This window comes from Haematobia irritans, chromosome 3 (assembly GCF_050003625.1).
Source record: "Haematobia irritans isolate KBUSLIRL chromosome 3, ASM5000362v1, whole genome shotgun sequence".
In the NCBI taxonomy this organism is placed as follows: domain Eukaryota; kingdom Metazoa; phylum Arthropoda; class Insecta; order Diptera; family Muscidae; genus Haematobia; species Haematobia irritans.
In genome coordinates, this window is record NC_134399.1 from 84,070,518 (window position 1) to 84,083,181 (window position 12,664).

The 12,664-nt window shown below is 35.8% G+C and overlaps 1 protein-coding gene across 1 annotated transcript in view; it reads right to left on the bottom strand.

Moving 5' to 3' along the window:
* Nucleotides 1–11,518, bottom strand: part of LOC142230048 (uncharacterized) — a 325,965-nt gene extending 314,447 nt beyond the window's left edge. Inside the window, exons 1-2 of the mRNA XM_075300660.1 lie at nt 10,987–11,518; nt 9,731–9,921 (exon numbers count right to left, since the gene is read on the bottom strand). The gene's annotated coding sequence lies outside the window, so the exon portion shown is untranslated. The remainder of the gene's footprint in view (nt 1–9,730; nt 9,922–10,986) is intronic.
* Nucleotides 11,519–12,664: the final 1,146 nt, after the last annotated feature.

Sequence of the window (12,664 nt, forward strand, 5' to 3'; positions counted from 1 at the left end):
TGGTGGAGGGTACATAAGATTCGGCGAATGTTTTTCGCTCTTTTTTCACTAAACAAATTATATCTCGAGTTAGAAATTACCGATTATATCGTTGTTGGTACTTAAATAAAAGGTATTAGGATGACGAATAATCGTGTAGTTTCTACAGAAAACATTAAGTTAAACAGGTGCGTCAGATGAATACATAGGAAATCCGCACATTCCTTCAGGATGAAAGAAGGTATACCATCAGGCCCAGGGCAATAATTTATCTTAAGCCGTTAAGAACTTCAGTTTCCGTCAACGTAACATGGGAATATATACACGCAGAGAAGGAATATGATCACCTCAAACATGTTTCAAGAGCAAAATGTTATTTTTGTATGGTGACCATGTAACATGTTTGTCACTAACATGTTAATTTCTCGTCAAATATAACCTGCTTGCCGAAATCAGATACATGATTTCCGAGAAAATAACATGGTTGCGAAAACCATGTTACATGGTCACCACCCAAAAATAACATTTTGCTCTTAAAACATGTTTGAGGTGATCATATTCCTTCTCTGGGTGTAGTAAACGAAGGAATGAAATGAGGATATTCTGTTCCAACAATCACATAAACATAAACAAACGAACATAATAACTTTTAGGATTGGACTTAAAAGTATAGCGCATTCTAATCAAACAACTTTGATAACAATTCTTGTTGAGAATAACGAAATTGGATTTAGCAACTGAGTAGTTAAGAAAATCTATAGACTTATAGCCACTAGGAATTTCCTATACAACCTATTTCTCAAGTTAGAAACACGGAATATCAACAACGGAAGAAGGAAATGAGTTACGAACTGCAACCGAAACAACACCACCCCTTCGAGACAATCGGTCATTTCTGGAAATATTATTTCAAAGTAAAGGACATGTGGTTTAAGTCATGTCTCAGTGAAAGCAAGAAAGTAATATGATGATTTAAAACTACTAACATAAATATCCCTTATCCAGTTATTGGCACAAATATTCTGATAAATAATGAAAGTGTTAATAATCAGTTTTTTGGAATTGATTCCAGTTCAATATTAGATCTAATGTCCACAGGATCGAAACGTCTAGGCCTGTCTCTTGAGATGATCTCTTTCACCATATAGTAGCTATACCTAAAAGTGGTCCAATATGGCACATTTACAATACCATCTAACCTACATTAAAAACAACTACACAACCGAAAAAGACTGTTTTTCATATGTTTCGGTGTAAAAATTATAGGTTTGGCACACACATTTTTAGCACATCATTTTTAGGTGCAAGCATATAATGTTCATAGTACAACATATTTGCGACATATATGTTAATATGTTCGAACATATTATGTTTGGGACATCCCATTTCAACAGACGTTGCACTGAATTTCCATCACTTCTTAAGGTGTGATGCGAATCCAGTAATTTGGATGTGAATAAAGAAATTTTGTGATATTTTGACGTATAAATAATTTTTAAAATTTTTTATGAACGTTTGACATTAAATATTTTCAAAAATTCGCAATTTTTCTAGAAAGGATTTAGCATTTTTTCGGCAAAATTTAAATAAATTGTACTATTTTATTAATTTTTAATCTGTTTTTAACCCATTTGAAACAATAAAATTTTAATTTTCCCATTAAAAATATTAAAAAAGCGTGTTATAAAAAATTGAATTAAAAGAACTTCCTGAGCAGTTCAAATAAAGAACATCTTTCACGCAGAGAAGGAATATGATCACCTCAACCATGTTTCAAGAGCAAAATGTTATTTTTGGATGGTGACCATGTAACATTTTTATGGCAAAAATGTTCTTTTCTCGCCAAAAATAATATGCTTGCCGAAATCAGACACATAATTTCCGAGAAAATAAAATGTTTGCGACAAACATGTTACATGGTCACCATTCAAAAATAACATTTTGCTCTTGAAACATGGTTGAGGTGATCATATTCCTTCTCTGGGTGTTAGGAGGACATTTTTGGAAGTGCTTTTAAAGTTGTGCCTTAGGAAGAACTTCCAAATTTGCTTGCTGGGAATGTCAAGAGAGAATGAAGAAAAAAGATAAAGATGACGACGTAACACAGTGAGCTTTTATCCTTCAGCATCAAAAATTTTAAATGCTTAAACCTAAACATTATTCAATTTACACATTAAATTGTGTATTCGGAGCTTTAAAACACCCAGCAAAAAATTTGGAAGTTCTTCTAAAAGCACAACTTTAAAAGAAATTCCAAAAATGTCCTCCCAAGGAAGTTCTTTATTTTAGCTGTACAGGAATTTTTGAAAATATTTGATGCCAAACGTTCCACACAAGCGTAAGAATGCATTAAAACTTATAAAAAATGTCACCAAATTTCTTAATTCACATCCAAAATACTGAATTCGCATCACACCTTAAGAAGCGATGTAAATTCAGTGCTGCTGTTGAAATGGTGGACATTCGTCCTATGACAAGCCTATGATAAATTCATCGTTTCTGCGCCAATTTTGCACCACTTCCGGATCCAAAAAGAACATTTGCACTACTTTTTTAGCGACGCTTTGTTTGCTGGGAAGGTATGTTTAGGATGAAACATAAAATATGTTTGCACAGCACATACAATTTTTTGTTTTCACATATTCTGAAAATATCTGTTTGAAGCAGAACATGTGAATTTGTACTAATTTTAAAGTTATTTCGTTCGGAAGTTAGCGGGATTTCACCAGACGGACGGAACGGTATTCTTAATCGACATAGAATTTCATCACGACCATATATACTTTATGGGGCATGAGACTATTATCTCGACGTGTTATAAAGTAGTCTGATTGTCTTAGAATTTTCCCTGACCAAGAAATTTCGATGTGTTGCGTACGTCAACTTCTCAATTTGAAAAAGAGTGAACTCTTTTGAAAAAATTTTAACTTTTGAAAAAGTTCAAGTCCAAAGATATTGTCCAAATTTTGAAAAATAATTAATCAGTTGTCTGTTGATTATGATAATATTTAGTATCACACTGTTTGGATTCGCCATGACGAAGGCTCCTTGAAGATTGTATTGAAAGTAGAATAGTATCTCGTTATAACGCATCTTGTATAGAGCAAACAAAAATATTGTCAAGTATATTTGTGGAAATTTTCAAACAGAAATTTTGGCAAGTAAATTGTGGAACGCAGGTAAAAGATCGAACGAAGTTAATCGATTTTTATTTGTTGACAGTTAAATGTTTACCCAAACGTTTTGCTGCAAGAAACGACTTGGGCAAAAAGGAGAAAAGAGTGGTGGAAATTCCGGAACAGGCAATTTCCCATGATAATAAAGAAGATTAATTGGTGTATATAAGTGACTTAGCACTTATTACCTGTTATAGATAGAGACCGAGATTATAGTAGAGGGCAGTGCACAGTAGAGGTATGCACGTGACACGAAATTGTCTTGACTCACGAACATTTTCGTGATTCGTGCGTGAGTCACGCTCATGACAACAGCGTGAGTGTGCGTGAGCGTGATTAACAAACCAAAATGTCGTGCGTGAGTCACGAAAATAATATCTTCGTGAGTGTGCGTGAGTAAAGAATTACACTCACGAAAATATTCCTGCTCTCCAACATAAAACGCTAAATAGTTAAATTCAATTACAATTTTAGTGACACCTGGGATGTTAAGAGTTTAATAACACTTTCGATTTTAATAATGCTTATGTTTTCAGACACTTCGGTAAGGTAAATTAATCATAAAATTATTCGTGAGTTACGATCTTTTTCGTTAGTCACGATATTTTTCGTGAGTCACGGTATTTTTCGTGAGTCACGACGTTTTCGTGCGTGAGTGTGCGTGAGTACAAATTTTCTTTTCGTGAGTGTGCGTGAGCGTGAGTCCTACCAAAAAAATATATTGCGTGAGTGTGCGTGAGTATGATTTTTCAGTCGTGAGTGTGCGTGAGCGTGAGTAAACTATTACTCACGTGCACACCTCTAGTGAACAGTGCCGTAGATTGAACTTTTGTTTAGGTTTTCAAAAATTAATTTGAATTTATCATTAGTTTAACGATGGACTTTTGTAAGTGGACTGCATAATTCTACTTAAATTTAATGCAATTAATTGAAATATAATTAGTATAATGAAGTTTTTTAAAATCATTTACACAGAAAGAGTTTGTTAAACTTATGTTAGTATTAGCTTATGCTTATTGAAAATATATTTAGTTTTGATGTGCTTTTAAATCTTTTTAAGAAAGTTTTCCTAGTCCAATGAAATTTTATTTGTTCCAAATATGTCTAAAAATTTTATGAACTGAACGTGGTTATAAATTTCAATGACCGAGATCCTTAAAGGAAGGTGGATATCTTTAGACTAGAGATGGGTTTTCTACTGCCAAAAGGTTGTGAACGTTGAAGACGTCATATACCTGTATAAAACGTAGTGAATGTCAAAAATACTTACATGATCTTTATACTATTTTCCCACTGACGTTTTCCCCACCCGTTTTTCCAAAGTATTTCACCGCTCACAACGATTTGAGATGTTTTAGTTTGACATTTACGATGGAAACTAGAAATTCCCATTTACTCTAAATTCAAATATATGCAACGTTGTTTGTTCACTTAAATACAGTGACCGCCACGGAAATTTTTTTGAAATTATTTTCACATCACTGAGTTCGTCATAGTGTTAGGCACTATAGTTTAGTGTAGTGATCGCTCACTTCAGCTCCTTATCGATCAACGAACTAGTTCAGTTAGTTAGTTCATTTTCGGTCAGTGACCGGTTCATTTCCGTCCATTGTGATAGGTTAGGTAAGGTTAAAGTGGCAGCCCGATTAAGATTCAAGCTCACTTAGACTATTCAGTCCATTCTGATACCACATCAACTAAAAGTACCTATTACATAGGGGTACTTCTAGTTTTAACCACTGAAGCTTCTCGATTATTTTCTTCTGTTGAACGAACCAGATTGTTCCAAAAAAATTAGCAGACTGCTTAAGTTAACGTTTCCCAGGTCCGCCAGTAATCTGAAGCTATATGCCCCTAAAAATTGCTTACGCAAGAGGTGTTTTATTGATTCCTTTTCCTCCGCATCATGACAGCTCCTACATTATACTTCGCGCCAATAGTTTTTGCAAAATCGCCTATCAAGCAGCGACCCATTATAGCAGATATCAGGAGTGATATCTGGCATCTCGAGAACACTAACATATCTAGTGTGCGGTTTAAGTTTAAATGGGACCATATTTGCTTGGTGTCGTTACAACCCTTGCAATTCTCCCATCGAACATTTGCCATCATGGCAGCCTTTTCACGCAGTAAGAGCTTGCAGGTAGTCAGAGGCATACCAACAGATTCTAGTTCCCTGGAATATGTAAGGTATTTCCTAGCCTTGCTAGCTCATCTGCTTCGCAGTTCCCTGGTATGTTCCTATGGCCAGGCACCCATATTAGGTGAATATTGTGCTGCTCAGCCATCTCATTGAGAGATTTGCGGCAGTCGATGGCCGTTTTCGAGTTGAGGAACACAGAGTCCAAGGATTTTATTGCAGGTTGACTGCCTGAGTATATATTAATGCCAATATTGCTTGGAGCATTACTTCTCAGCCAATTCACCACTTCTCTTATTGCTAATATTTCAGCCTGAAAAACACTACAGTGATCAAGTAATCTTTTCGCTATTCGAAGTTCCAGATCTTTAGAAACCAGTGTAGAAATCTATATATCTTTTATTCCCCGGGGTCCGTGTACACTACGCCTCACTGTTTGGAATTAGAGTCTCAAACTTTTTGTCGAAAAGTGGTCTCGCCAAAGTGTAATCCACTACGTTAGGCACGTCTGGCATTATTTTGAGGACCCAACTGTGACCGTAACTTTTTTCCGACCACAGCGATAGCTCGCGCAACCGCACAGCCGTTGTTGCAGCTGACTGTTTGGCCAAAATGTCTAAAGGCAATAGATGCAGTATGACATTAAGGGAGTTTGTTCCTGTCTTACTGATTGCACCTGAGATACACAAGCACGCCATACTTTGTATAAACTTGTCGGCTGGTGAAGTGCCGGGTATAAAGCAACCGTTGGTTTCCTCGCCCTGTCTTCAATATTAAGCTTGAAGTTCAGTTTCCTGTCCAAAATAACGCCAAGGTATTTTGCACACTCGCCAAAGGGAATTTCAGTACCCCCTAAGGAAATGGGCCTAACCGTGGGAGTTTTGCGATCCTTGCAGTACATGACTAGTTCTGTCTTTGCAGGATTTACCCCAAGACCATTATCTTTCGCCCATTTCTCAGTCATCCGGAGAGCTCTCTGTATAATATCTCTAACATCATTTGCGTATGCCACCACTTTTATCCTTTCTTTTTCTAGGGAAACCAGAAGGTTGTTTATAGCAGCATTCCAAAGAAGAGGTGATAGAACTCTCCCTTGAGGCGTGCCTCTGTTCACATGCCTTTGTATGTTTGCTTGTCCTAGTGTGGCTGAAATGCGTCTCTTCGTTAGAAGTTCGTCTAACAGCCTAAGTATACCTGGATCAACATTCAGAGTTGTCAGTCCATTTAATATCGAGCTCGGATGGACGTTATCATCCTCCATTGTGATACCACAGTGGTGAATTTCTCCCTTATCACTGAGTGCCGCCCGATTCTTTGTTAACCCAATGACAAGGGACCTTCTTTTTATAGCCGAGACCGAAAGGCGTTCCATATTGCGGTGAAACCACTTAGAGAAGCTTTGAAACCCTCAGAAATGTCACCAGAATTACTGAGGCGGGATAATCCACCGCTGAAAAACTTTTTGGTGTTTGTATGCAATGTGGACACCATGGTGGCGTCATATTGAAGTATCTACAATTTTTTATAATAATAATATTTTGAAATATTTACTCAAAAGCAATTTGCATAATTTGCGGGCATAAAAACGTCTGAATGCAACACGTTTTCAAATTGCTATGGAAATTGTTGTGGCACAACTCGAAAAATTGTAAAAGAAAATATGAAATATACGGTTCTAAAAGACTTATACCGTACAAATAATTTTCATTTCATTTATTTATTTTGGTTTCCTAATACAAAAGATATATATCTTATAATGAGTATTAGAATCAGTAATGTTATAACAAAATATAATAAGTAGAAAGATAATTTAATAAAGCTAATAACAATAATAATGATTAGGGATTACATATCGATGCCCTCATTCCAGAGTGCGCTAAGTCGACTTAGCATGTTTTGATGGAGTTCGCTGTGTTTTATTCGGATTGATGTGAATTGAATCCTGTCAAAAGTTCGAATTTATTGGACATTTCTATCAAAAGTTATGGTTAATATTGTACTTAGCCTGTGACTAAAGTTTTAAAAAAATGTCCAACCCAAGAAGGCAAAAAGGTTTGTTCGGTCTAAAGTGGTCTAAGTCATTTTTAGCTATGTTCTATTATCACTATTTTGAGTTCGTACATACAAAAAAAATTATAAAAATATGATTTTAAGACCGAAAATAAGGGAATTTCTATCTTAATAACATAAGGGAATTTCTATCGTATACGGGTTTTGAGAAATTTCAAAAAACAAAACTTGTTTCTTGTTCCCTGTAAAATTCACTTTTTAGACTTAGCGCACTTTGAAATGTAGACATCGATATAATATGACACTAAATTTGAATATTAGAATATTGTTTCTTATAAAGGGTGATTTGTTAAGAGCTTGATAACTTTTTAAAAAAAAAAAAACGCATAAAATTTGCAAAATCTCATCGGTTCTTTATTTGAAACGTTAGATTGGTCCATGACATTTACTTTTTGAAGATAATTTCATTTAAATGTTGACCGCGGCTGCGTCTTAGGTGGTCCATTCGGAAAGTCCAATTTTGGGCAACTTTTTCGAGCATTTCGGCCGGAATAGCCCGAATTTCTTCGGAAATGTTGTCTTCCAAAGCTGGAATAGTTGCTGGCTTATTTCTGTAGACTTTAGACTTGACGTAGCCCCACAAAAAATAGTCTAAAGGCGTCAAATCGCATGATCTTGGTGGCCAACTTACCGGTCCATTTCTTGAGATGAATTGTTCTCCGAAGTTTTCCCTCAAAATGGCCATAGAATCGCGAGCTGTGTGGCATGTAGCGCCATCTTGTTGAAACCACATGTCAACCAAGTTCAGTTCTTCCATTTTTGGCAACAAAAAGTTTGTTAGCATCGAACGATAGCGATCGCCATTCACCGTAACGTTGCGTCCAACAGCATCTTTGAAAAAATACGGTCCAATGATTCCACCAGCGTACAAACCACACCAAACAGTGCATTTTTCGGGATGCATGGGCAGTTCTTGAACGGCTTCTGGTTGCTCTTCACTCCAAATGCGGCAATTTTGCTTATTTACGTAGCCATTCAACCAGAAATGAGCCTCATCGCTGAACAAAATTTGTCGATAAACACATTTCGAACCGAACACTGATTTTGGTAATAAAATTCAATGATTTGCAAGCGTTGCTCGTTAGTAAGTCTATTCATGATGAAATGTCAAAGCATACTGAGCATCTTTCTCTTTGACACCATGTCTGAAATCCCACGTGATCTGTCAAATACTAATGCATGAAAATCCTAACCTCAAAAGAATCACCCTTTACATATTTCTTTTTCTTTTATTAATAACCCTGAATTAGATATTTTGTTAGCTTCGTCTTGAACTGCGCTGTGTTGAAGCTGATTGGGTAACTGATTCCAGAGGCGTGTCGCATATATATAAAACTGACGCTCAGATAACTGACTTCTATGTCTAGTCTGTATCAAATTGTTACCACGGTAATCGTTCGTATGATGATTCCTTTGTGTGTACAATTTTTTGGAGGAATATCAGAGTTCTGAGTTGAACATATTTGTCAAACGGGATACCAAAAATTTTGTTCGCAAAAAGTGTCACACTATCGTAACGTTTCAATCCGAAGACATAGCGGGCAATGTTGTTGAACGTGGTTGTTAGTCTTTTTAAGTCAGTAGTGTTACATCCAGATTGCACAACAATACAACAAAGTTGGCAGAACGTAGGATTTGGCCAACAGCAGTCTTATACGAAAAGGTGTAAACGATTGAGAATACCAAAGATTACGCAACATACCGTATATTTTACCGCAGTTAGCATTAATGTGATCTGACCAAGTTAAATTCTCATTGAAAGTTACTCCAAATATTCTTCACTTTCTTGACAAGTTCTATTTGTCCGTTACCCAGAAATATGTTAACATTGCCCACACTTGTGGACTTCTTATGAATCAAAATTGCCTTCGATTTATTGGGATGAGTTTATAATAGAAGGTCGGATAGTTGACAGTGTCAAAAGCTTTCGAATAATAAAACAGTACCAAATTCTTCTACAATCCTTATATTGGACACAAGTTAGTTTTATTTGAGCGCAGTTCAGAATTTCCTAAAATTTCTACATTTCAAAAAAATATGTCCATCTTGAACTTTGTATATCTAATTCAACGAAATAAGAAATTGTTTTAAACGAGAATAAAATTATTTTTTTAATATTCTCGAATTTTTTACATATATTATAATTTAGCTAAAATTTAAAAACTATGTTTTTGAGTAAAATGTAAATTGGCATCTTAAGGCCGGATTTGTATCAATCACCTGTTATTCAGATTTTACTGATTTATTTTAGATTTTTGCGGTTAAACTCGCATCTTTAAGATAAAATTTGTTTGGGAAGTCCTATTTTAAAGACTTTCAATTGGCGCCATACACACCAAAGTTGTATTTCTCTACACGTACTTACCTTTTTCAATTGAAGTTGCCATATTGCAGCTATACTCATTTAACCGTTTCATTGTAAATGTTGTTGATTATTGTTGTTGACGATACGTTTGGATCATTGTTGCTTGTTCACTCTTTTCACTTCACTATGCTACACCTCTTGTTTATTTGCTTTGTTTTGATTTCTTAAATCTTCACTTTGTTATTGTAACACTGAAATGCATTTAGGCAGAGAAATGTTTACTTAACAAGACAGAGAGAGAGAGCGCGCGCGCAACTCCATTGCAGTGCTGCCGCTACTACTTCAATCGAAGTATTTTGCTTCATTTTCACAAAATTTACTTCGTCACTCCTTCTTCCAAAAATCTGCTTCACTTTTTGTTCTGCTTCAAATTTTTAAATTTTTCCCCATATTACCTAATTGTTTTTCCTATTCCTTTAATTACGATGAACATAGCGGTTTTAATCATTGAATTATTAACCGATGTGGACCAATTTTTGCATAGTTGTTAGAGACCATATACTTACACCATGTACCAAATATCAGCTGGATCGGATGAAATTTGGTTCTCTTAGAGGCTCCGCAAGCCAAATCGGGGGATCAGTTTATATGGGGGCTATATATAATTATGGACCGATGTGGACCAATTTTTGCATGGTTGTTGGAGATCATATGCTGAAACCATGTACCAAATTTCAGCTGGCAAGCCAAATTTGGGGGTCCGTTTATATGGGGGCTATACGTAAAAGTGGACCGATATGGCCCATTGCAATACCATCCGACATACATCAATAACAACTACTTGTGCCAAGTTTCAAGTCGATAGCTTCTTTCGTTCGGAAGTTAGTGTGATTTCAACAGACGGACGGACGGACATGCTCAGATCGACTCAGAATTTCACCACGACCCAGAATATATATACTTTATGGGGTCTTAGATCAATATTTCGATGTGTTACAAACGGAATGACAAAGGTAATATGCCCCCATCCTATGGTGGAGGGTATAATAAAATGAATTCTATTGTTTTGTTTTCAAAAATGTATGCTACTTCAATTTTATTCAATCTACTCCACTTTTTTCCAAAGTCTACTTCACTCAATTTTTCACTAGCGGCAGCACTGCTCCATTGTGTGAGGAGAACAATAAAAAATAAATTCAAATAAGAATCACTGTACTCTCTACTCTCTACTCCTTCTTCTTTAACCCAAACCCCATAACCATGGAATATTGGAGCTAAAACAAATTCCCACACAAGCCAAACAAAATATCGCTTACTCAACACAAAAGATCACGATGACAACAAAAAGTTAAACCGGTTTCAAATTGAGAGCTGATATTGTTGTTAGTGTCTTTTTTGTATTTTCGGTTATCTGTTTTTGTCAGCATTACAACCGCAAACTGTGCGATGCGTTTTTTTGTGTTTGTCGTTTGTATAGACGTTTTTCGGGTCTACCTCTATGCCATGACTCTAATTTGCGCTTCCGTATACACAAACAATAACGTTTTTCAAAGATTGTTATCGCAAAAATGTTTGGCAAGCCATTATTTTTTTCATTGCAGTAATTCCAATTGATATTTTAATGAAGATATTAACGTTTTTGTTAAATTCTTTAAAATTTCGTGCAATTTTTTTGTAGTCAAAACATAAACACACACACACTTTTTGTGATTTTTTATTTGTTTTTATTTAAAAGTCTGTTGATTCACTTCCCTACTGTTTTGCTTCTTAGTTTTTTTTACAGTTTTATGTTTCTTTTAGCAAACTCAAATGCATTTCGCTACTCCGTCATATTTCGTATGCAATCTCACAGAATGCTTGAAGCAAACTGAGACTGAGCTTTGATCTAAACCACAATGCTGTTCTGCATAGAGGAGTTCATAATTGCCTATGTAGGTGTGCATATCTGTGGCGAATCAAGACTGGTTTTTATTTTCTTCTCCTCTTCGAGTTAGAGAGCTTTGATTGGAGGCAGAGAATATCAATTGATGGTTTTATTCGGCACAAAGTAGAGTTGCCAATATATCGAAATTCATTGAAACTTCGTGTAATAGAGGTTGATTAAAAATATAGTAGAGATCTTTGCGGGATCAGAAAATATATAACGGCTATAAGAAAGTCTGAAAACACACAACATATGGACATTAGAAAATTCTTATAGGATACTTTATAACAAATCGATTTTGAAAAGACAATTAAAAATTTAAGGCAATAGCGAATTCTTTTAGGATTTACTTTATACACCGAAAAAACTATTTTCGTGAGGCCGAAGATTCACGTCCTTAAAATACGATTGCGAATTTTGCTTAGCATAGATGACGCATTTCTCACATATAAAGTTTTATTCTTGTCCAAAAGTCGATAATCTTTTTAATCAAATAGTGTTTTTATACCCTCCACCATAGGATGGGGGGTATATTAACTTTGTCATTCCGTTTGTAACACATCGAAATATTGCTCTAAGACCCCATAAAGCATATATATTCTGGGTCGAGGTGAAATTCTGAGTCGATCTTAGCATGTCCGTCCTTCTGTTGAAATCACGCTAACTTCCGAACGAAACAAGCTATCGACTTGAAACTTGGCACAAGTAGTTGTTATGGATATAGGTCGGATGGTATTGCAAATGGGCCATATCGGTCCACTTTTACGTATAGCCCCATATAAACCGATCCCCAGATTTGGCTTGCGGAGTCTCTAAGAGAAGCAAATTTCATCCAATCCGGGTGAAATTTGGAACATGGTGTTAGTATATGATCTCTAACAACCATGCAAAAATTGGTCCACATCGGTCCATAATTATATATAGCCCCCATATAAACCGTTCTCCAGATTTGACATCCGGAGCCTCTTGGAGCAGCAAAATTCATCCGATCCGGTTCAAATTTGGAACGTGGTGTTAGTATATGGCCGCTAACAACCATACTAAAATTGGTCCATATCGGTTCATAATCA